The sequence below is a fragment of the Alexandromys fortis genome, unplaced genomic scaffold, assembly GCF_014885135.2.
Source record: "Alexandromys fortis isolate MF-2015 unplaced genomic scaffold, M_Fortis_MF-2015_v1.1 scaffold_689, whole genome shotgun sequence".
Classification (NCBI taxonomy): domain Eukaryota; kingdom Metazoa; phylum Chordata; class Mammalia; order Rodentia; family Cricetidae; genus Alexandromys; species Alexandromys fortis.
The window spans coordinates 1-25,334 of record NW_026068577.1 but is presented as its reverse complement, the minus strand read 5'-3'; the positions used below and the strand labels follow the sequence as shown (position 1 = coordinate 25,334).

The 25,334-nt window shown below is 41.8% G+C and overlaps 1 long non-coding RNA gene across 1 annotated transcript; it reads left to right on the top strand.

The window, feature by feature from the left end:
- The first annotated feature begins 15,100 nt into the window (after positions 1–15,100).
- Positions 15,101–17,366, top strand: LOC126495880 (uncharacterized). The gene is made up of 3 exons (XR_007590251.1): positions 15,101–15,330; positions 16,796–17,155; positions 17,281–17,366. It is a non-coding gene; the product is annotated as an uncharacterized lncRNA (long non-coding RNA).
- The last annotated feature ends 7,968 nt before the right edge of the window (positions 17,367–25,334 follow it).

Genomic DNA, 25,334 nt, shown 5'->3' with positions numbered 1-25,334 from the left:
AAAAACGTGTCCATTTCTTTTACATTTTCCAGTTTTGTGCCATACAGGCCTTTGTAGTAAGATCTAATGATTCTTTGAATTTCCTCTGTGTCTGTGGTTATGTCCCCCTTTTCATTTCTGATCTTATTAATTTGCATATTCACTCTCTGGCGTTTTATTAGTTTGGATAGAGGTTTATCAATCTTGTTGATTTTCTCCAGGAACCAGCTTTTTGTTTCATTGATTCTTTGGATTGTTTTCTGTGTTTCTATTTTGTTGATTTCAGCCCTCAGTTTGATTATTTCCAGTCTTCTACTCCTCCTAGGTGAGTCTGCTTCTTTTTTTTCTAGAGCTTTCAGATGGGCTGTTAAGTCTCCAATGTGTGCCTTCTCTGTTTTCTTTAAGTGGGCACTTAGTGCTATGAACTTTCCTCTCAGGACTGCTTTCATAGTGTCCCATAAGTTTGAGTAGGTTGTTTCTTTATTTTCATTGAATTCAAGGAAGACTTTAATTTCTTTCTTTATTTCTTCCTTGATCCAGGTGTGGTTCAGTAGTTGACTGTTCAGTTTCCATGAGTTTGTAGGCTTTCTGGGGGTAGGGTTGTTGTTGAATTCTAACTTTAATCCATGGTGATCTGATAAGATACAGGTGGTTACTAATATGTTTTTGTACCTGTGGAAGTTTGCTTTGTTACCGAGTATGTGGTCAATTTTCGAGAAGGTTCCATGAGCTGCAGAGAAGAAGGTATATTCTTTCCGATTTGGGTGGAATATTCTATAGATGTCTGTCAAGTCCAATTGATTCATTACCTCCATTAATTCTCTTAGTTCTCTGTTAGGTTTCTGTCTGATTGACCTGTCCATTGGTGAGAGAGGAGTGTTGAAGTCTCCCACTATTAGTGTGTGCGGTTTGATGGCTGCCTTGAGTTTTAGTAATGTTTCTTTTACGTATGTGGGTGCTTTTATATTAGGGGCGTAGATATTCAGGATTGAGACTTCCTCTTGATGAATTGATCCTGTTATGAGTATAAAATGTCCCTCTCCATCTCTTCTGATTGATTTAAGTTTGAAGTCAAGTTTGTTAGAAATTAGTATGGCCACACCTGCTTGTTTCTTAGGTCCATTTGCTTGATAAGCCTTTTCCCAGCCCTTTACTCTGAGTAGGTGCCTGTCTCTGTGTTTGAGGTGTGTTTCTTGTAAACAGCAGAATGTTGGATCCTGATTTCGTATCCAATCTCTTAGCCTGTGCCTTTTTATAGGTGAGTTGAGCCCATTGACATTAAGTGATATTAATGACCAGGGGATGTTAACTCCGGTCACTTCTTTAGTAGTAGAGTTCGTGTGCGTCCCTTCTTTGAGTTGCGCTGGTGACGGGTCTCTAGATGTCTGAGTTATTGTGGTCATTGTTGGACTCCTTGGTTAGAGATTTTCCTTCTATTACTTTCTGTAAGGCTGGGTTTGTGGCTACGTATTGTTTAAATTTGTTTTTATCCTGGAAAATTTTGTTTTCTCCATTTATGGTGAATGAAAGCTTGGCTGGGTATAGTAGTCTGGGCTTGCATCCATGGTCTCTTAGTTTTTGCAGTACATCTATCCAGGACCTTCTGGCTTTCATGGTTTCCATAGAGAAGTCAGGTGTAAGTCTGATAGGTTTACCTTTGTAAGTAACTTGACCTTTTTCCTTTGCGGCTCTTAATATTCTTTCTTTATTCTGTATGTTTTGTGTTTTGATTATTATATGGCGAGGAGATTTTTTTTTTTGGTCCAGTCTATTCGGGGTTCTGTATGCTTCTTGAATCTTCAAAGAAGTATCTTTCTTTAGGTTGGGAGAACAAGAGACCCTGCAGCACAAGCTGAAGGTGCTTGGGCTCCCTTGCCGAGGTCCTAGAGGCCTGACTGATAGGCAGGCACTCACCGCTCTGGGTGGGTAGCCTTAGTGTAGGAGCAGAAAACTGTACCTGAGCAAAGGACCGTGCAAACAGTGCAGGCTTGCGGGCAGGTTCTTGTGTAAGAAAGACAGCCCTGCAGAAGGAGCTGGGGGGAGGGGGTTTGTGCTCTCTTCTGGGACAATCCTCCCCTGGATAGCACACACTAACCTGTCCAGATGGAACTCCTCACCACCTAAACAGGGCCGCCTGGTAGCCCAATGAGCCTGGTACAAAAGAAAGAACGTGGCAGGCAGGGCGGGGTCCAGCGGAGCACAGGAGACCCTGCAGCACAAGCTGAAGGTGCCTGGGCTCCCTTCCAGGGAACCTTGAGACCTGCCCAGTATGCAGGAACTCACCACTCTGGGTGGGTAGTCTTAGTGTAGGAGCGGAGAACTGTTCTTGAGCAAAGGACCTAGCAGACAGCAGGGCAGGCTTGGGGGGTGGGGCTGGAGGGCTGGGTCGTGTGTAAGAAAGACAGCCCTGCAGCAGGAGCTGGAGGAGGGGGGTTTGTGCTCTCTTCTGGGACAATCTGACACTGGATAGCACACACTCACCTGTCCAGATGGAACTCCTCAGCACCTAAACAGGGGTGCCTGGTAGCCCAATGAACGGGGGACAATAGGAAGAACGTGGCAGGCAGGGTGGGGCCAGTGGAGCACAGGAGACCCTGCAGCACAAGCTGAAGGTGCCCTGGCTCCCTTGCAGGGTACATTGAGGCCTGCTCGGTATGCCGGCACTCACTGCTCTCCTGGATGTTTTTTCTTAAGTATTTCTTGGATTTGCTGTTTACTTTGATCAGTGCATTTATTTCCTCCATAGTATCTTCAGGATCTGAGATTCTTTCTCCCATCTCTTGTATTCTGTTGGTTATACTTGTCTCTGTGGTTTTTGTTCGTTTACCCAGGTTTTCCATATCTTGGCGTCTCTTGGTTTGTGTTTTCTCCATTGCCTCCATTTCAGGTTTCAAGTCTTGAATTATTTCCATTACCTGTTTGATCGCTTTTTCTTTGGTATCTTTGAGGGATTTATTCATTTCTTCTAACTTTTTGTTAGTCTTCTAATCCATTTTTAAAGTTTTTTCACATCCTGTTTAATGGTCTCTAACACTTTCATAATGCTACGTTTAAAGTCTATTTTTTCTACTTCTGAATTAGGGTGTTCAAGTCTTCCTGTTGTATGTTCGCTAGATTCTGGTGTTATCATGTTGCTTTTCAGATTGTTGGAGGAATTCTTGCATTGGCGCCTGCCTATTTCTTCCTTCAAATGCTGTGAGGAGAGTCTTGGCGGCTTGGTCTGATCTTTCCTGTGGCTGTGTACATGGGGTTATTCTTGGTCTGACCCCTCTTATGTTTCCTCAGTCCCGGAGTTGGCTTTCAGATTCTCTCCACCCTGGTGTAGGCTGTGGTGGTGGATCCCTTCAGATGGGTCTACTGGTACTGGATCAGAGCTACTTGCTTGCAAAGAACCTGGCAGACAAAAGGGTGGGCTTGTTAGATCCTGGCTTGGTGGAACAAAGAAACCCCTGCAGCCTTGCACTCACCACTGTGTCTCCAGACCCTCAGCCCCAAAGCAGGCTTACTAGGGTTATCCTGGGACCCCACAGATGGAAAGAAGTGCTTGGGGGTAAGCTGGTGTGGGATAAGCAGAAAAAGCCAGTAGCTGGGGAGAAGTCCCACTGAAGGGGCAGAAAGTTTAGGGAATTGGAGGGTTGATGGAGGAGGATCATACTTTCATTGGTTAATAAACAAACTGCTTGACCTGATAGGTCAGAACATAGGTGGGTGGAGTAGACAGAACAGAATTCTGGGAGAAAGAAAGCTGAGTCAAGCAGATGTGATAGAGCCAGGCACCAGGTCAGACATGCTGAATCTTTCCCAGTAAGCCACTACCTTGTGGTGCTACACAGATCATTAGAAATGGGTTAATCAAGATATGAGAGTTAGCCAAGAAGCAGTTAGATATAATGGACCAAGCATTGTTTAAATGAATACAGTTTGTGTGTTGTTATTTCGGGTGTAAAGCTAACTGTGCCGAATGAACAGCAGGCCTGCCCACAGTTCCTTCTATAGAGGGTGCCTGTGCTCTTTTCCTGAGGCGTTTGGCCAGCCAGGCTGGCACACACTTACCCCTCCGGATGGATCTCCTGCTCCTATTTTTCAAGTCATCTAAAGTAACATAATATGGTCCTAATGTTCAGTGTTATGGTATTTGCTATCCTTCATGTGGGAAGTTTTTCCTTTTATTATTACTTAACTCTCTCTCTGAGAATTTCTTACCAAATCTCATGACTTCTCAGTTTGTTCACAGCTTACACAGTTTCTCTGTGAATGTGGTCATTCAGTGCATTGGAATGCTACATGCTGTTTTTTTTTTTTAACAAAGTCTTTATTGTTCAGTTTTATCAATAAATACTCCAGAGCCAAATGTTGGGGTAAAAACCTGCTAGCTCAGAGAGCCAGAAAAAGCTCCCAGCTGACCTTCTTTCTCAGCTGACATCCCAAGAGCCTCCTTTTGCTATGCCATCTTCAAAAACCCTCCTCATACTCACATGCCCTTCACTTCTTCCTCCTGGGCTTCTCTCTATCCATCTTCCCCAGTCCTTCTCATCTCTATTTTTTTCTGAATCATGCTATGGTCAGTTTCTAGGACATGGTTGCTTGCTCTGCTTTTTGACCAGTGGTTGACTATATTCAATCCTGTTTACAAGTTTCAAAAAGAAAGTACTTGGATTAAGATGTGCACTAGGTCTGAGCTACATCACAAGTAGAAACTTATTTTTCTAGTAAATAATGCAAACTTGTTGTTCAAAGTATGCTCAAATGTTCTTCAATACTATAACTCTGCAATATTTTGAAGGCTGGGATTAAAGTCCCTCCAGTATACAGTCCCTAAGCATCCACTAATCAACTGTACATTTTCTTCTGAGTCTCAGCATGGACACCCCAGCTGTTTCAGTGTCTAGGCATTTAGCCAACTGTTTTGGTGAGTTTATGAGACTTACAGGAAAGTCATGAACCGTAGGGGAGGGACAAAAGCTATAAGTCCTCCTGATGACTCCATGTCCTCAGAGAGTAAGTCTAGCAAGTAGTAACAGATGGTGCTTATCTGGACAGCTGTCCTGTCCCAGTGTTTTCATATATGAGGTTACCTTATCACCATGGCAACATTCATTAACACTGTTTGCTATCAGTGGAAAAGAGGCACAGAAAACACAGTTTGTTTTTCTGTCTCAGAGACCATAGGTAACAGACATGCTGTGTGACTGCAATCACGTATCCCATGTCCTCACCCTCAAGGCTTTTTTAGGTGTATATGGAGCAGGAGCAGCTGTTTTTCACAAACATTAACCTTGGCCATTGACAGCTTGAGATGGCTGTTCTATGAAGTGAAAAGGAATGGAAATTTATATTTGATTCTATGACTAAACTACCCACCTCTGGAGAATTTCTGCCAAATTCCGGGACTCCACATCCTACCTACTGGACAGAAATCATGTGTTTTCTGTCATGTTGCTATCACTACTCCAGGAAGGCAAAGGACAGGACTTTGTTTTGAATCTTATAAAAGATCCTGCGTCTAACACAGGGCTCTCTTTGCTTAGGGACTCACTGATTTCAAATAACTTTAGCATCTGTCTCTCATCTCATTGTAATCTTTAGAGAAGCAACCCTTCTGGGGATTAGCAATATATCATTGGTATTAGTAACAATAGTCTCATATGGAGAAAGTCAGAGTCCTAAATTTCTGGTCTAGATTTTCCGTACACATAAATAGTTCCAGTAAGTTCTTGCTCACTATCTTCTACCAGTCAGCTCTGACTATGAAAATATTCACCTGAGAGTTTTGAGAGATAGATCAGTGGTTAAGAACTCTGAATGCTTTTGTAGAGGAGTCATGTCCTGTTTCCAGTACATCCATAATTTCTCATAACCAATCCTTAATTTCATTTCTTGGGTATACAATGCCCTCTTCTGGTTTTTGAGGGAACTGGGCATACTTGTGGTTCACAAATATATATGCAGTAAAAATAGCCGTACACATGAAAAGAAAGGAAGAAAGGATGGAATAAAATTAGAAGGGGGAAAGGGAGGAATTAAGAGAGGGACGGAGAAAAAAGGAAAGAAAGAAGGAAAGAAAATGATAACCTGCTCAGAAATATCTTGGTGTGACCCTTAACTGTGCAAAACAGAACATCAGAGGCCAAGATAATCATCCTGTTTCAAGCTCACCTTTAACCCAAAATCTTCCCCTCAAAGATTATTCAGTGACTCATTCTTTGAGTTTGGGGATCCATGCATCATCTCAATCACCATCAAACACCTGGGAAAGTTGGCCCTTGTTGTGATATAGTCTGTTCATTTAGCAGAATGACAGGTCCACTCCTGGACTCATGTCCTTATGATTGTTTGTGGGTGCTTCTCAGGGAAGCTAAATAGGAATTGTTATTTGCTCAATTTGTAGGACTTCTTTAAACATCGTTGCCTTGGAAGGCACTGGGCCAGGCTCAGAAGTGGATATCAGTACAGCAGGAGGGACACAGAACTTTGGTGCACGGCAGGCAGTGTGCCAGTGAGATCCATGAGAGACAATGTCATCGGATTCCAGGTCCTAGGTCTGTATCATCATGCTCTGCAGCTCAGCTCACCCGTGGCGAAGACAGTTTCTCCCACACAGCACTGGAGACCCAGCATCACTGAGTACTCAAGTCCTCCTGCATCTGGGTGTGGTTCATCTTCTGCCTGGTTATCTAAAGAAAAAGATTGAGGGTAGATGTAGAAAGACCAGAACTGGTTTAAAGAAGCCTTTGAATGTGTCAGAGATCCCACAGCAGGACATAATCTCTCTGCTGTCTGCAAAGCATTGCTATCGAAGGCCATCATCACATGCGGCAATTCTAATCCCATGGAGGTTAAGGACAGTAGCCTTGTCATTTCTCTTTCCTCATAACTATACCTGCCTATGAGCATAGAGATAGAAATGTGACACTCAGCCACTTTATGCTATTGACAAAGACCCACCTTGTAATTTCCGTTTCCCCATGACTATCACTGCCTATGTACAGAGAGATAGAGCTGGGACACTCAGCCACTCTTTGGTATTGACACAGACCCACCACACTGATACCTAGGCTGGACAGGAATCCTGCTCTAGCCCAAGCAAATGCAGAGAAGCCCAGCATTGAATTAGAAGAGTCTGGAGGAACTTTTCTTTCCTAGACATACTCGGGGTCATGGAGACAGGGGACACCTCAGACCTAGGCTCAGTGCACACATGAGAGTCCAGTAGGATTTTTGTGTGTTGTGCCAGTGATTAATCAAGGGCTTATATATGAAGTACGTATTACATGAATACTCTTCTACTAATATGCACCCCAGCTCTGGTTGAGACCTGTTCAACTAAGGTGAAAGAACAGATAATAACTAAGGTAAAAGAATAGATAATAGAGCTATCTAATCACCAAGACTCCCAATTTCTTTGCAGGCATCATGTGTGGCTTTATTCAGTTTCTTCCTGATGGTTCAGATGATTTGATCATGTCCCTCTCAGATAATCGTTTGTATCCAGTGTCAAAGCTTGAGCTCTTCTGCCATGTTACCTCTCACTCACCTGCACAGTACTCTTGGCTTATTCATGAAGAGCCCCAGATACAATGTTAAGAGCTCTTTATTCCCAAAATCATTTGTAGTTCTTTAAGATTCTATATCTCCCCTGTATAGAACTTAGCCATTGGCATCAATGGACCCAAGTGAAGAACATTAGGAGTCTTGGGAAGCGGATCCCTGAAATGACAACATTGAGCTTTGAGTGAAGCCTTGGTTTGATGGATAGATATAGAAATTAATTCCCTTCTGTGTCATGGGCACAAACAAATTCTAATCCTCTTAAGAGATTCCAGCAATGAGTCTTCCCTTCTCCTTCCATCTCTGACTTCTCTTGATTCACCTTGGACTGGTATTTGAGTGTGAAGGTAGGATTCTTTCAGGAGGGAGGAACTTCTCAGGCAGAGAGATTTTATTTAAGGTCAAGTAGATTTTTCTTTCTGTCACTAACTCACACATTCCTTTCCCCCATTTGTGCTCATGATCTCTATGACCCAAAAGGAACATCTAGAACTTTGAGCCATACTCAAGCTCCTTTACCCAAAATGTTTCCATCTCCAGTCTTGTCTCCACTTGTAACTGACTTCTGCTCTGATTCCAATGGAGTCAGAAGGGGCAGGTGATGAACATGCCTGGGAGGCCTGTCTGTGTCAGGATGAAACTTATGTTTTGACGATACTTCATTTACTCTTCACAATGTCCGTTGTGGAGATAATGGTGTCTGGGAAGTGGAAAAAGTGACACTCAGGGTAGATGTCCATGAGCTGTACCCTGGCTCAGACTGGACACCAGCACATGTGATGACCTTGGAAACCAAATAGGGAAACTCACTTAGAGAATGGGGAATTTTCTCTGGAATCTCCCTATGGACGAGGAGGACTTAACAATTTGAATCCGTCTCCTAGTTTGCATTAACTGTCACCTTGAGATTGCTCAAAATCTCCTTAGGGCAACAAAGAGTCTTGAGGTACAGACAACACTAGTCAGGAGAACAAGTGAGTGACCCATCTGCCAGCTGAAGTACAACACTCCTCAGATTCTGTTCCCAAAGTCCCATCCCCAGGCCATATCAGTAAGAAGAACAGAGAGCCCCTGATGTACCAAAGGTAAAGGTAACTTTCCAGAGAAAGGCTCCCAACCTTGACAGAGGATCAATTCTGTAGCAGAGTAAAGAGTTGGAAAAAGAATTTCCAAATCATACCACCCAGGAAGCAAGCTCATGTAGCTCTTCTAATATGTAACAAAATAGATTTTAGATCAAAATTAATCAAACAAGATAGAGAATGACATTTCATATTCATTAAAGAACAATCCCACCAGTACTAACTATATTTCAATTTTGAACATTGATACCCATAAACAAGATCACCCACATTTATAAAAACATTACTAAATCTTAAATCACACTTTGAGTCCCATGCACTAACAGTGATAGAGTTAAATACCACACTCTCACAAATGGACACTATATCCAGACATAAAATTAAAAAAAGAAATAAAGAAACTAATTGACCTTAAGACTGAAATGGACCTAACATATACAGAAAATTTCACCCCAACACAAGAGAATATACTTTACCAGTACCTCATGGAACATTAGCCAAAATTGGCTGTACATTTGGGTCAGCAATGCAAGTCTTATTTGATACATAAAAATTGAAATAATCACCTGTATCTTTTCTGACTACAATGGGTTTCAGCTGGATTTCAACAACAACAGAAACAATAGAAAGTCTATAAACTACTGGAAACTGAACAGCTCTCTATGGAATTACTACTGAGTCAAGAAAGAGATAAATTAAATACTTCCTAGAATTAAATAAAAATTAATGCAGAATATACACAAAGATATGGGACACAGTAAATTTGGTGCTATGAGGAAATTTTATAGCACTAAGCACATTTATTAGAAAATTAGAGGTATCTCTTAATGGTGACTTAATAGCATACATGAAGTCTCTAGAACTAAAAGAAGAAAACACACTCAGGAGGAGTAGATGACAGCAAAAAATAATCAAACTCAGTGATAAATCAATAAAATACAAACAAAGAATTAATGAAATGAAGAGTTGCGTCTTTGAGAAAATTAACAAAAGAAACAAACTCTTATCCCAACTAATGGAAAGGTAGAGAGATTATACATATTAACAAAACTTCAACTTAAAAGCCAAAATAACACACACCAAGGAAATCTGAAGATTCATTAAGTCATACTTCAAAATGCTGTTCTCTGTGAAATTAGAAAATATTAAAAAAGGACAATTAAAAAGGACAATTTTTATTTGCCTACAGATGCCTGAGATGTTTTATTTTTTTATTTTTTTGTTGAAAAAAATTTCTGCCTCCTCCCGTCCTCCCATTTCCTTCCCCCTCCACCCACTTCTCCCCCCTTCACCCCACTCCTCTCCCCTCTCTTCACTTCTCGCCCCCTCTCCCTACTCCATTCCCCCTCCTTCTCGAGTCTGAAGAGCAGTCCGGATTCCCTGCCCTGTGGGAAGTCCAAGGTCCTCCCCACTCCATCCAGGTCTAGGAAGGTGAGCATCCAAACAGGATAGGCTCCTACAAAGCCTGTTCATGCAATAGGATCAAAACCTTGTGCCATTGTCCTTGGCTTCTCATCAGCCTTCATTGTCTTCCATGTTCAGAGAGTCTGGTTTTATCCCATGCTTATTCAGTCCCAGTCCAGCTGGCCTTGGTGAGCTTCCAATAGATCAGCCCCACTGTCTCTGTGGGTGGGTGCACCCCTTGTGGTCCTGACTCCCTTGCTCATGTTCTCCCTCCTTCTGCTCCTCATTTGGACCTTTGGAGCTCAGTCTGGTGCTCCAATTTGGTTCTCTGTCTCTATTTCTATCCATCTCCAGATGAAGGTTCTATGGTGATATGCAAGATATTCATCATTATGGCTTTAGGATAGGGTCATTTCAGGTTCCCTCTCCTCAGTTGCCCAAGGTACTAGCTGGGGACATCTCCCTGGACACCTGTGAGCCCCTCTAGAGTCAAGTCTCTTGCCAATACTAAGATGGCTCCCTTAATTAGGATATATATTTCTCTGCTCCCTTGTCCACCCTTCCTTTATCCCAACCATCCCATTCCCCAAGCTCCTTCCATCCTCCTCTTCTCACTTTTATCATCCTATTTCCCCTTGCCCCCATCCCACCTCACCCCCAAGTTCCCAGTTTTTGCCTGGCAATCTTCTCTACTTCCCATATCCAGGTGGATTACTACATGTTTTCTTTGGGTTCACCTTCTTATTTAGCTTCTCTAGAATCACAAATAGGCTCAATGTCCTTTTTAATGGCTAGAAGCCAATTATGAGTGAGTACATTCCAAGTTCATCTTTTTGGGTCTGGGTTACCTCACTCAGGATGGTGTTTTCTATTTCCATCCATTTGCATGCAAAATTCACGATGTCATTGTTTTTTTTACCGCTGAGTAGTACTCTAATATGTATATATGCCACACTTTCTTCATCCATTCTTCTATTGAAGGGCATCTACGTTGTTTCCAGGTTATGGCGATTACAAATAATGCTGCTATGAACATAGTTGAACAAATGTTTTTGTCATATGATAGGGCATCTCTTGGGTATATTCCCAAGAGTGGGATTACAAGGTCTTGGGGTAGGTTGATCCCGAATTTCTGAGAAATCGCCACACTGATTTCCAAAGTGGTTGCACAAGTTTGCATTCCCACCAGCAATGGATGAGTGTACCACTTCCTCCACAACCTCTCTAGTAAAGGCTATCATTAGTGTTTTGATTTAGCCATTCTTACAGGTGTAAGATGGTATCTCAAAGTTCTTTTAATTTTCATTTCCCTGATTGCTAAGGAGGTTGAACATGACCATAAGTGTCTTTTGGCCATTTGAATTTTTTTCTGTTGAGAATTGTCTGTTCAGTTCAGTGCCCCATTTTATATTGGGTTAAATAGCATTTTAAAGTCTAGCTTTTTGAGTTCTTTATATATTTTGGAGATGAGACCTTTGCCTGTTGCAGGGTTGGTGAAGATTTTCCCCCAGTCAGTGGGTTGCCTTTTTGTCTCAGTGACAGTGTCCTTTGCTTTACAGAAGCTTCTCAGTTTCAGGAGGTCCCATTTATTCAATGTTGTCAAAAAGGACAATTTTTTTAGTAGATACCATTTACCAAGGGTAAGTCAAGATCAGATAATCATTGAGACAGCTCTCTAATCCCCAAAGAAATAGGAGCCAACATTAAAAGTCTCCCAACCAAAAAGACCAGGACCAGATGATTTTAGCATAGAATCCTACCTATTTCAAAGAAGAGTTAATACCAGTACTCCCCAAATTCCACGAAATATATTCAGAAAGAACATTTCCAAATTCTTTTTATGAGGTCAAGTCATTTTGATTAACAAACCACACATAACAATCAACAAAGAAAGAGAATTACAGCTCAGTTTCCTTTGGGAACATAGATGGAAAAATACCCAATAAAATTTACAAAAGGAATCCAAAAACTCACCAGAGAAGTTATTTACCATGATGTTGTGGACTTCATTATATGAAAATCTGTCAGTGTAACCCACCAAATAAACAAACTGAAAGAAAAAGAATCCACCTAATTATCTTATTTGATGCTGAGAAATTCTTGGAAAAAAATCCAACACTCCTTCATAAATGTCTCATAGAGAATATAAATATAAGAGACATATCTAAACATAATAAAGGCACTCTACAGCAAATTGAATGGAGAAAACCTAAAGCAATTCCACTAAGATCAAGGACAAGACAAGGCTGCGCACTCTCACCATATCAATTCCTAAAGAGTTCTTGAAATTTTAGATAGAGCAACAAGAAAACTGAAGGAGATCAATGGGATATAGACTGGAAAAGAAGAACTTGAAGTATCACTATTGGAAGATGATATTATTGTATACAAAACTGAGCTCAACAACTCTACCAGGGAATCCCGAGAGGTGATAAAAACCTACAGTGAACTGACTGGTTACTAAAGTAACTGAAAAATAAGTAGCCCTCCTATATACAAATGATAAATTGGCTAAGAAAAAAAATCAAGGCTAAAACACCCTTCACGTTATCCACAAATAATAGAAATTATCTTATTGTCTGTCTAAGTATGTGGTTTGAAAGGAAATGTCCCTCAAAGGGAGTAGAAGGTGTGGCTTTGTTGAAGTAGGTATGGCCTTTTTGGAAGAAGTGTGCCACTGTGGCAGCAGACTTTTGGTCAGGTTTTGCTTCTGTGACAGACAGTCCATTTTCTGTTGCCTAGAAGATGTAGGACTCTCAGTTACTTCTCAAGACCCTTATCTGTCTGTACACCACCACGTTCTTCACCATGATGATAATAGAGTGAACCTCTGAAACTATGAGTAAGCCCAATTAAATATGCTCCTTTATGAGTAGACATAATCATGGTTTCTCTTCATGAGAGTAGAAGCCCTAAGACACCAAGTAAATGTTAAGAACTGCAAGTCTTTGAAGAAAGAAATTGGAGAAAGGTATCAGAAGATGGAAAGAATTCCCATGCTCATGGAACAGTAGGATTAATATAGTAAAAATGGCCATCTTACCAAAATCAATCTACAGATTCAATGCAATTCCCATCAAAACTCTAACACCATTCTTTATAGAACTTATAAGAACAATACTCAACTTTGTATGGAAAACAAAAACTCAATATAGCTAAACTAATACTGTACAATAAAGGAATTTCTGGAGATAACATTATCCTTGATTTCAAGCTCTACTATAGAGCTATAGTAATAAAAACCATATTTTATTGGCAAATAACAGACAGATATTTCACTGGGAAGAGAGGAGTAAGAGAGGAGGGAGGGGAAATGTGGTCAGGATGCCAAACAAACAACAACAACAACAAAGTAGTTTCAACCAAGTCATGATGTACATTTCTTTAAATTATTGTCTTAATTGATCCTGGAGGGCCCAGGTCACTGTGGACAGCATCATTCCTAGGCAAATGGTCCTTGGTTGTAAAGAAAGCTAGCTGAGTGTGGGCCAGAGTGTGAGCTGCAAATGAGTCAGCAAGTCATATGTTTTCTGCCTTAAATTCCTTCAGTGCTACAATATAGCACAGTACCAGAAAGGTAATGGACTCTAGTCTCCCTCCTAAACCGCTCCTTTTCAGGGTGTTTTAATAACAACAACAACAACAACAACAACAACAACAACAACAAAAGAAACGTACAGCACAGTATAGGGAAGACACATCTATTTGACTCAATGTGATTTGTACTCAAGACCAAACCCCTGAGTACTCTCTGGGCAAAGAGAAGGTGGGATTGAGACAGCAGTGACTGGTCTGAAAGTGCATTAACATTTTATTATATTAGTGTCTTCTGTTTTTTTTTTTTCCATCCAGGATTTCTCTGTTTAATCCAGCTGTCCTGAAACCTGTTCCATAGACCGGGCTGGCATGTATCTAAGAGATACATTTGCCTCTGCCTCTTTCATGCTTAGATTAAAGGTATTCAGCACCATGCTCAGCTGTGTTTTGTCCTTTTAACTTCAATAGAAATGTCCTAGGACTTTTCCTCTGAAATTTCCTGGGCACAAGCTTCCTCCTGAGAATTCCCTTTCTCAGGATTCACACTACTTCCAACTTTAGTCCAGGGCTTTCCAGGACAAATCGGGAACCCTGTCTAGACCTACAGTAGAAGGAATTAGGAGTCTGAAAGAGCACAGTGAACAGGATGAGAGGCCCTGCACCCCACTTGTGTTGAACATATTAGGTAAGGACTCATTTGACTTCTTATCCATACTTACTGTAGCCCTGAGCATAAGACTGATCGTTGGTCTCCAGGGGTCATAGCAGAGCATTTGCTTAATGCTTTGAAAATTGTTTTCCTGAGCCATGGCCTAGCAGACTGCTTTTCATTTCTGTCCCTACTCACCTAGAGCTCTCTCCCTAAATCCTGCTCTGACATACTGGCTCCCTCCTTTGTCTGAGAACAACTTTCTGCATGGGGACTGTTAAGGTCTCCTCCCTCCTGGCATCTCTCAAAGGGAAAGATATGATTATCACCAGGAATCACTTAATAAAGGGCAAAGGTGACCCAGGAAGATCAAAGAGGACATTTGTACACCCAACACATAAAGTTAGAATGTTGCCTTGAAACCCTCCATAGAAAGATGAAGCCCACAGTCCTTTCAAGGACAAGCAGGCCACCTCTTCAACAATGCTGAGCACATGAAACTCCTCACACAACTGCCCCTGGGCCTCTCTCCTGAATCACTAATTTACTGGTGACATTAGTGATAAAGGATTGATCTTCATCCCTAGTCATCACTCAGCTGGTCTCTTTTCAAGCCTCAGAGACATTTCTGTCACCTTCCTTCAGAGATTAAGTAAAAAAGGTGTAGACTGAGTGTTCAGCTCGGTCTCTGTGTCACAAGGACACATAGGCATGATGGATGCTCCCTGCTTTGTGCTGACAGACCCAAGGCAAGAAAAGAGCAGATGTCAGCTCCAGGATGAGCCATTGTTCCTGAGGCCATGGGGATGCTTATCAGCCTTGTTGCACAATTTGTGTCTTGGTGAAGGAACATAAAGGGAAGTTGAGAGGGATGCAGGGCACCATTGAGAGTTGAAGGGATTGAACAGTGCCTTGGACTCAAACCCCACCACTCACAGTCCATTGGATTCTGAGAAGTGCTTCTTTCTGAGAAGAATCTCAGCCCAGAAGAGGAAGAACAGCAGAGCCTGAGTTCTGTGTTGGAGCTGAGGCTCTTCTCCTCAGACGGAGGACAGCAAGTGACAAGATTGATGGAGTCCTCTGTGCTTCTCTGCAAGGGTTGTACCACCTGGCAGAGGCTTCTGCTCACAGGTAAGGGTACCCACTTCCTGATTGTGTGCGGAGGGGGACTCAGAGGCAGGCTGGAGTTTCCTAAAAAGGAGGACAGGATCTTGGGAGGAGACTCAAGGTTTCTGTTTACAGCTTTTTTGCATAAGGTACAGTAAGGGATAGAGGCTCAGCATCCAGAAGCTCTCAGAGGACAGGGGGTGATGATGGTAAGAGAAAAGCCTCAAGCACTCCATATTCACAGTGAATTTCATTGGCTTAAATGTTACCCACTCTGACAGCATGACCCTCCAAATAGAGATCAAGTGGGACAGCTAGTGAGATGTCTCAGTGTGGGAAGATATGACAACATGAAACCAATCCTCAGCTGCCACACAGTAAATGGAGAGAACAGATTCCTTCAGGCTCTACTCTGCCCTCCCCATAGGTGCTGTGGCATGCACACACACATGAATATGTGGCACATGTGCCCAGCACAGATTTGTGGCATACATCTTCATATGTGTATAAGAAGACACATTACATTGGGGTTTTATGGTCAGAGTTGATGGGCGATAGACTAGGTCTCTAACTATTTGTGTGCTATCCTTCAGTCAACCAGCTGGATCTCTTTCTATCCACGTACTTAATTCCCCACATTTCTAAAGGATCTAGCTGGTTGTTTCCAGTCTCACCATTGAGGAGGGAGCTACCAGGAGACCACAAGGAGACACCAGTCTTCACAAATACATACCTATATTTACATAAGTTAATCTAAAATCATTTATTTCACACTTAAATATAATTATTACCCTAAGCTCCAAACCTAGGAACTCTGAAGAGAAATTCATAGAGACACATTCTTCTTTTCTTTATTCTGTTATCCACTGTGCCTGGGTTTTTTCCAGGACCTGAACTTTCCAAAAAAGATTTGACTAATTCTATTTTTTAAAAATTCCTGGTTCTGATGGGTGATGGTGTCTTAGGCGGTTAAACCCAGCAGTAGGGAGGCAGAGGCAGGTGATCTCTGTGAGTTTAAAACCAGCCTGGTCTACAAAACAAGTTCTAGGGCAGCCAAGGATACACAGAGAAGCCCTGTCTCAAAAAACTGAAACCAAAACCCAAACCAAAAGATAAACAAACAAACAAAAAGCCCTGGTTCTAGTGGACTTGATGTCAGTAAACCCTAAAGATGAATTCATAGTTTGAAGAGAATCACAAAGGGAACAGAGAAAAAATCAGAAAATGAGGACTCTCCAGAGAAGGAGTTCAGAGAGGCAGTGACCCTTACATATATACTCTATGTGAAGATGGATAAGGGACACCGAGTCAGGGAACCAGACAGACACCTGAGCAGAGAAATCCTAAGAGGAAACAACTCACTCTGAGTGAATTGAAGTCATGTTGCTTATGTCTGCAAATGGGGGTGAGCACACCCCAACTCATACACCAAAGCTGAGTGATGACCACACCCATGTATTATTGGTGCTTTTTCTCAATTGCCTTCTAGCCTCCCTCTTAACCTTCTGGCTCCTCTCCACCACCGCCCGTAAGACCACTGTGTCAGTGCCACCCCAAGTGGCTGAAGGAGATGATGTCCTGTTCCTTGTCCACAATCTGCCAAAGGACATTAAATCCTTAGCCTGGTTCAAAGGGCAAGGAAACACAACCAAAAAAATTGCAACATAAACACTGCACAATGATTTAAGTAGGCGAGGTCTTGCGTACAGCAATAGAGAGACAATATATCACAACGGATCTATGCTGTTTGAGAAGGTCACCCTGAAGGACTCGGGATTCTATACACTACAAACCTATAACAGACATGGAAAAAATGTATCAACAACATCCGTGATCCTCGATGTGAAAGGTAAGTGATTCACTGTGAATCTGTGACCTAGTTTGAACAATGGACACAGCTTCTCAGGACATAAAGCCTCATCTTAGACAAATACTAAATACCCAACTTAGGAGGATCTCTCTCTTCCCTTCTAGCTTACCTTTGGAAGTGTGGGCGCCTTTCTACCTCTTCACAGCCCAGGATTGAATCAGTGCCGCCCAGCGTTGCTGAAGGGAGAAGTGCTCTTCTACGTGTTCGCAATCTCCCAGAGCGTATTTCAGCCTTTCTCTGGTTCAAAGGAGAGAATGACTTAAAGAAGCAACTTCTGGCTTTCCACTATTATCCATTCGAAAAACCAGTTTTTTGGGGGCCTGCATACAGTGGAAGGGAAACGGTCAACAATGATGGGTCCCTGCTGCTTCACAGTGTCAGTCAGGAAGACCGTGGATTGTACATACTGCGAATTGTGATAGAAGATCGTAAAGATGAAGAAGCAAAAGTGCAACTCCAGGTGGACAGTAAGTGATTCTCTGTGAGTTTTCAGGGCTGGGTGGGGCTTAGACACACAGGACTGCAGTGGCGAACTTAGCCTCCCTTCCCTCTTGCACTGTGTCCTCGGGTGGAGGTTTGAGCACTTAGTGTAGAGACAAATGACCATAGGCCAGCTTCCATCTTCTTACTCTGTCTGCGTCCATGAAATCCTTGAGGTAAAGCAACTCAGCTTAACGTGTCCGATTCAGCCCTCAGTCTACTGGGACTCCAGACCAGGGAGCCCTGGGTCCTGTCATCTTTAATGGCTGGACTAAAGTGCCCCAGGGGACCATTTTCTATTACAATACTCATATCCTCTCAAACCTAATAAGAAACAACAGTTTTAGAACATCTGTGTCGAATTGGGTATTTATTATCTCCAAATTAAGAGAGACAGTAACAAAATACAGGACCTGGTAGAGAAGATGGGGGAGTGTTTCCTACTGACTTGCCCTTCATACTTGCTCCATCTGCTCTCTTATATCACCCAGGAGTCCTAGCCCTGAGCTTGAACTGCCTGCAATGGTCTGAATCATTTTGCCTCAATTTGCAATTAAAAATGTACTATAGATTGCCCACAGTGCAATCTGGTGGTAGCATACTCAACTGAGGCCTTGTCTTGTAAGATGACTGCTAAGTTGTGTCAAATTGATAAAAACCCATCCAGCCTAATTCCTAAGCCTTTTTAAAATTTTGTTTTCTTAATATTTTTAATATAAACTTTTCTCATTTTACATAGCTATCCCTGTTTCCATTCCCTCCCCTCCTCTTGCTACCCTTACTTTTCCCCTAACACACCCCCATCCAACTCTCAAAAAGTGTAAGGCTTCCCATGGGGAGTCAACAATGTCTGACACTTCACTTCAAGGTATCACCAAGGTCCTCCCCACTATATCGAAGCTGAGCAAGATATCCGTACAAAAGAATGTGTTCCCCCAAGCCAGTTCAAACACTAGGGATAAAACCTGGCCCCACTGCCATTGGCCCCACAGACAGCACAAGCCCCACAACTCACCCTCACATTCAGTGGGCCTGATTTGGTCCTATGTAGATTACACCGCTATCAGTCCAGAGTCAGTGAGCTCTCACTACTTCAGGTCAGTTGTTTCTGTGGGTATCACCATCATGATCTTGACCCCTTTGTTCATATTATCAGTCCTGCCTCTCTTGGGCTGGTCTCAGATAGCTCAGCCCAGTGCTTTGCTGTAGATCTCTGTATCGGCTTCTATCCGTTGCTGGTTGAAGGTTCTATGATGACAATTAAGATAGTCATCAATCTGATTATGGGGGAAGGCCAGTTTAGGAATCCTCTCCACTGTTGCTTAGTCTTTTCTGTCATCATCCTTGAGGATTCCTGGGAATTTCCCTAGTGCTATGTTTTCAATAGCCTTTTATTGGCTCTGTCAACCAAGATATCTCTTTCCTTTCCCTCACTGTCCTTCTCCCTTCTTGATCATCCCATTCCCTCATGTTCTCCTCCTTCCTGCCCTTCTTCCATCCCTTTCTCTTTCCACACTTCCTTCTTCCCCCTCCTAATTTCCTCACATCTTTTTAATTTTTTTTAACTGATTTTTATTGAGCTCTACATTTTTCTCTGGTCCCCTCCCTGCCTCTCCCCCATCCTTCAACCGTCTCCCAAGGTCTGCATGCTCCCAATTTACTCAGGAGAGCTTGTCTTTTTTTACTTCCCATGTAGATTAGATCTGTGTATGTCTCTCTTAGGGTCCTCTTTGTCTAGGTTTTCTGGGATTGTGATTTGTGGGCTGGTTTCTTTGTTTTATGTTTAAAAATCACTTATGAGTGAGAACATGTGATAACTGTCTTTATGGGTCTAGGTTACCTCACTCAAAATAACATTTTCTAGCTCCGTTCTTTTTCCTGCAAAATTCAAGATGTTGTTATTTTTTTCTGCTGTGTAGTACTCCATTGTGTAANCCTGTGATGAGTATGAAGTTGTAGTCTGTTTTGTTAGATATTAGAATAGCTTACACTTGCATGTTTCTTAGGTATATTTTTTAGAATATCTTGACCCAACCCTATACTCTGAGATAACGCTTTATTTGAGGTTGAGGTATGTTTCTTGTTTGCAGCAGAAAGATGGATCCTGTTTTCATATCCATTATGTTAATCTGTGTCTTTTTATACGTGAATTGAGTTTATTGATATTAAGATATATTAGTGACCAGTAATTGTTTATTCCTTTTATTTTTTCGATGGTTGTTTTTGTGTGTTTTTCTTCTTTGGGATTTGCTAGTGTGTGGTATGAGGTGTGGGGTTAATTATTACCTGTGGTTCTGTGGGCACAGCTAATTTCCTTGGGTTGGAGTTTTCCTTCTAGTACTTTCTATAATGCTGGATTTGTGAACAGGTAATGTTTAAATCTGGTTTTGTCATGGAATGTCTTGTTTTCTCCATGTATGGTGACTGAAAGCTTTGCTGGGTATAGTAGTCTGGGCTAGGATCTGTGATCTCTTAGTGTCTATAGCATACCTGACCAAGACCTTCTGGCTTTCAGAGTTTCCATTAAGAAGTCAGGTGTATTTCTAATATGTCTGCCTTTATATGTTACTTAGTTTTTTCTTTGAAACTCTTAATATTCTTTCTTTATTCTGTGTGATTAGTGTTTTGATTATTATATGGCAAGGGTATTTTCTTTTCTGGTCCAGTCTATTTGGTGTTTTGTGAGCTTCTTGTACCTTCATTGGCATATCCTTCTTTAGGTTGGTAAAGTTTTCTTCTATGATTTTGTTGAATATATTTTATGTGCCTTTGAGTTGGACTTCTTCTATCCCTATTATTCTTAGGTTTGGTCTTTTCATAGTGTCCCAGATTTCCTAGATGTTTTGTGTTAAGGATTTGTTGGATTTAACATTTTCTTTGACTGATGAATCTAATTCTTCTATTTTATTTTCAACTCCTGATATTCTCTCTTCCATCTTTTGTAATCTATTGGTTATGCTTGTATCTGTAATTGTTCATTTATCCAGATTTTCCATTTCCATACTTATCTCTTTTTGTGTTTTCTTCATTTCCTCTATTTCAGCTTGCAAGTCTCAAACTGTTTGACCTATTTGTTTCACCTGTTTGATTATTTTTTCCTTTGGTTTCTTTAAGAGATTTATTAATTTCTTCCAATTTTTTGTTTGTCCTTTTCTCTATTTCTTTTTTTAAATTAATTAATTAATTTATTAAAATTTTCCACCCCTCCCTCTCCTCCCATTATCCTCCCACTCCCTCTCCCTCTCAAGTCCTAAGAGAAGTCAGGGTGCACTGCCCTGTGGGAAGTCCAAGGCCCTCCCCACTCCATCCAGGTCTAGGAAGGTGTGCATCAAAACAGACTAGGCTCCCAAAAAGCCAGTCCATGCAGTAGAATCAAAACCCAGTGCCATTATCATTGGCTTCTCAGTCAGCCCTCATTGTCAGCCACATTCAGAGAGTCCGGTCTGATCACATGCTCATTCAGTCCCAGTGCAGCTGGCCTGAGTGAGCTCCCATTAGATCAGTCACACCATCTCAGTGGGTGGACGCACCCATCGCAGTCCTGACTTAATCGCTAATGTTCTCCCTCCTTCTACTTTTCATCTGGACATTGGGAGCTCAGTTTATAGCTCCAATGTGGCTGTCTGTTTATATCTCCATCAATCGCCAGATGAAGTTTCTATGGTGATATGCAAGATATTCACCAGTTTGTATATGGAGAAGGCCAGTTCAGGCACCTTCTCCTCTGCTGCCTAAGGACCTAGTTGGGGCCGTTCCCATGGACACCTGGGAACCCCTCTAGAATCAAGTCTCTTGCCAACCCTAAAATGGCTTCCTTAATTAAGATATCTTCTTCCTTGCTCCCATATCCACCCTTCCTCCATCTCAACTGTCCCATTCCCCCAGCTCTCCCCAATCCTCCATTTCTCCCTTCTCTCTCCCCATCTCCCCTTCCTCTCACCCAGCCCCAGCCCTGTGCTCAACTTTTGCCTGGCGATCTTGTCTACTTCCCAGATCCAGGAGGATGAATATATGTTTTCCTTTAGGTTCACCTTATTATTTAGGTTCTCTAGGATCACAAACTATAAGATCAATGTCCTTTGTTTATGGTTAGAATCCACTAATGAGAGAGTACATACCATATTTATCTTTATGGGTCTGGGTTATCTCACTCAGTAAAGTGCTTTTCTATTTCCATCCATTTGCATGCAAAATTCAAGATGTCATTATTTTTACCGCCGAGTAGAACTCTAAAGTGTATATGTGCCACACCCTCTTTATCCATTCTTCCATTGAGGGTCACCTAGGTTGTTTCCAGGTTCTGGCTCTTACAAAGAGTGCTGCTATGAACATATAGCACTGGGCATCTCTTAGGTATATTCCCAAGAGTGGAATTGCTGAATCCTGAGGTAAGTTAACTTCCAGTTTCCTTACAAACTGCCACACTGGTTTTCAATGTGGTTGAACAAGTTTGCTCTCCCACCAACAGTGGATGAGTGTTCCCCTTACTCCACATTCTCTCCAGCATAGGTTATCATTGGTGTTTTTGATTTTAGCCATCCTGACAGGTGTAATATGGTATCTTTAAATTGTTTTGATTTGCATTTCCCTGATTGCTAAGGAAGTTGAACATGACCTTAAGTATCTTTTGGTCATTTGAACTTCTTCTGTTGAGAATTCTTGTTCAGTTCAGTACCCCATTTTTTTTAATTGGGTTATTCAGAATTTTAATGTCTAGTTTCTTGAGTTCTTTATATATTTTGGAGATCAGACCTTTGTCTGATGCAGGGTTGGTGAAAATTTTCTCCCATTCATTAGGTTGCATTTTTGTCTTAATGACAGTGCTTTACAGAAGCTTCTAAGTTTTAGGAGGTTCCATTTATTCATTGTTGCTCTTATTGTCTGTTCTACTGGGGTCATACATAAGAATTGGTCTCCTGTGCCCATGTGTTGCAGAATACTTTCCACTTTCTCTTCTATCAGGTTCAGTGTGGTCAGATTAATATTGAGGTCTTTAATCCATTTGGACTTGAGTTTTTTGCATGATGATAGATATGGATATATTTTCATTCTTCTACATGTTGACATCCAGTTATGCCAGCATGATTTGTTGAAGATGCTTTCTTTCTTCCATTGTATACATTTAGCTCCTTTGTCGAAAATCAGGTATTCATAGGTTTGTGGGCTAATATCCGGGTCTTTGATTCGATTCCATTGGTCGAGTTCTCTGTTTTTATGCCAATACCAAGCTGTTTTCATTACTGTAGCTCTGTAATAGAGTTTGAAGTCAGGGATGGTAATGACTGCAGAGGTTCTTAATTGTATAGGATTGTTTTGGCTAACATGTTTTTTTGTTTGTTTTTCCATAAAAAATTTTGTTGGGATTTTGATGGGGATTGCATTGAATCTATAGATTGCTTTTGGTAGAATTGCCATTTTTACAGTGTTTATCCTCCCAATCCAAGAGCATGGAAGATCTTTCCATTTTCTGGTATCCTCTTGAACTGCTTTCTTCAAAGACTTAAAGTTCTTGTCAAATAGATATTTCACGTCCTTGGTTAGAGTTACCCTAGAGATACTTTATGCTATTTGTGACTATCATGAAAGATGATGTTTCTCTGATTTCCCTCTATGCTTCTTTTTTCTTTGTGTATATAAGGGCTACTAATTTTTTGGAGTTGATCTTGTATCCTGCCACATTGTTAAAGGTGTTTATCAGCTGTAAAAGTTGTTTGGTAGAGTTTTTGGGATCGCTTATACACTATCATATCATATGCAAATAACGAAAGTTTGACTTCTTCCTTTCCTATTTGAATCCCCTTGATCTCCTTATGTTGTCTTATTGCTATTGCTAGAACTTCAAGTACTATATTGAAGAGGTATGGAGAGAGGGGACAGACTTGTTTTGTTCCTGATTTTAGTGGAATGGCTTTGAGTTTCTCTCCATTTAATTTGATATTAGCTGTCGGCTTGCTGTATATTGCTTTTAGAATATTTAGGTATGAACGTTGTATCGCTAATCTCTCCAAGACCTTTATCATAAAGGTGCGTTGAATTTTTAATTTTTAATTTCCTCTTTAAGGGTTCCTAGCATCTTTATTAAGTTATAGTGAAGGTTATTTTCTCCTGCTTCTTCTCAGTTAGGATGTTCAGTTTTCCTTGTTGTAGGACCAATAGATTCTGTACCCTATTGGTCTTGATGTTGAATGTTCTTACACTGCTGTCTGCCCATCTTTTCCTTTAGTGGCTACAGATGGAGCATGTGCTTCAGAGGAGTCCCTTCTCCTCTATTTGATGAAGGCAGGGCATGTGGCTTAGGTGGTTGTTCTTCCTCTGGGTGCAGGCGGGTCTATGCCTCTAGTAGATGTTGATAAGACTTCGGGATTCTTCTCCATGTGCAGTCTGAGTGAAGTCTCCGGTGGTGACAGCTGTGGTGGAGGATGGTAGCAGTTGTGTGGAGGCTGCCCTGGTATAGTTGGCAGAATGGGATGTTCTTCCCTGGGTAAGGGCCTAAAGATCTGAGCCTTCCAAGCCGGTACCCAGACACTTAACTCTCTGGGGCAGTCTGGGTGAAGGTTGCAGTGGTTACAGATGTTTAGGGGATGGTATCCAGTGTATGGAGGCTGCTTGGGGTCTCTGGGGCTTGGTGGGTGGGAGTGGGGGAATGGGGTGTTTCTCTCCAGGGAAGGCCCACAGAGTTGAGTCTTTTAAGCTGGGACCAGATGCTTACTTCTCCAGGGAAATATCTACACAAGCCTTTTAAGAAGCTAATCCTGTATTGAAGATCAGACTACTCCTAGCCCCCACACAACCTTAGACCTAAGGGTCACTTGCTAATAAAATAAGTGCATCTATTAGGTGAGGTCAACGGATGAGTGTGGCCTCAAAGGAAACTGAAGGAAAAAGCCATAGAAAGTGAAAGTTCCAGGCCTGTTGAGTTCAACGGAGGCATCACATCTCACCTGTGTACACGAGTGTTTGCAGTATCCGACTGAGGGCAGTGAAGTAGACACCCATGGGGACAGTTCAATACAGGCGAAATGATACCTTCAAGGGTACTTTTGTAAAGGAGGAGTTTTGAAAAGTTAAGGTCATGTTTCTGGCCTTCATTACGTGGTATAGACCCTCAAACATGTGCAATTCTAAGCTGAGTGATGAATCCATCTGCTCAGTCTGGAGGTCACCATCTTTCCACCAAGCACAGTGATCTCCATGTGATGTCTTTTTTTCTCTCTTCCCTTCCAGGTTCCCTTTCTACGTTCTGCAATGCTCTCACTCCTTCCCAACTCATGATCCGACCAGTGCCTCGGTATGCAGCTGAAGGTGAAGATGTAATTCTCCAAGTTTATAACCTCCCAGAAGAAGCACAAATATTTTACTGGCTCAAATCAAATGATGGGAACCCAACCAGTAAACTTGTAGTAAACAACAGAACCAAGCCTTCTATCTCCCGGCAGCGTGCACAGAGAATAAGAGGGAAAGTGTACAAAACTGGATCCCTGCTGCTCCAGAATGTCATTGAGAGTGATGCAGGGATGTACACACTGGAAGTTTTAAACAAAGATTCCAAAATTGAAAGAGCAAATGTGGAGTTTTATTTAAAGAGTAAGTGACTCTCTATGGTCTCCGACTGCTGGGTGTGGTTCATCCTACTTCATACACCTACCTGCAAGGACCGGGCTGTGCCATCTCTCTCCCC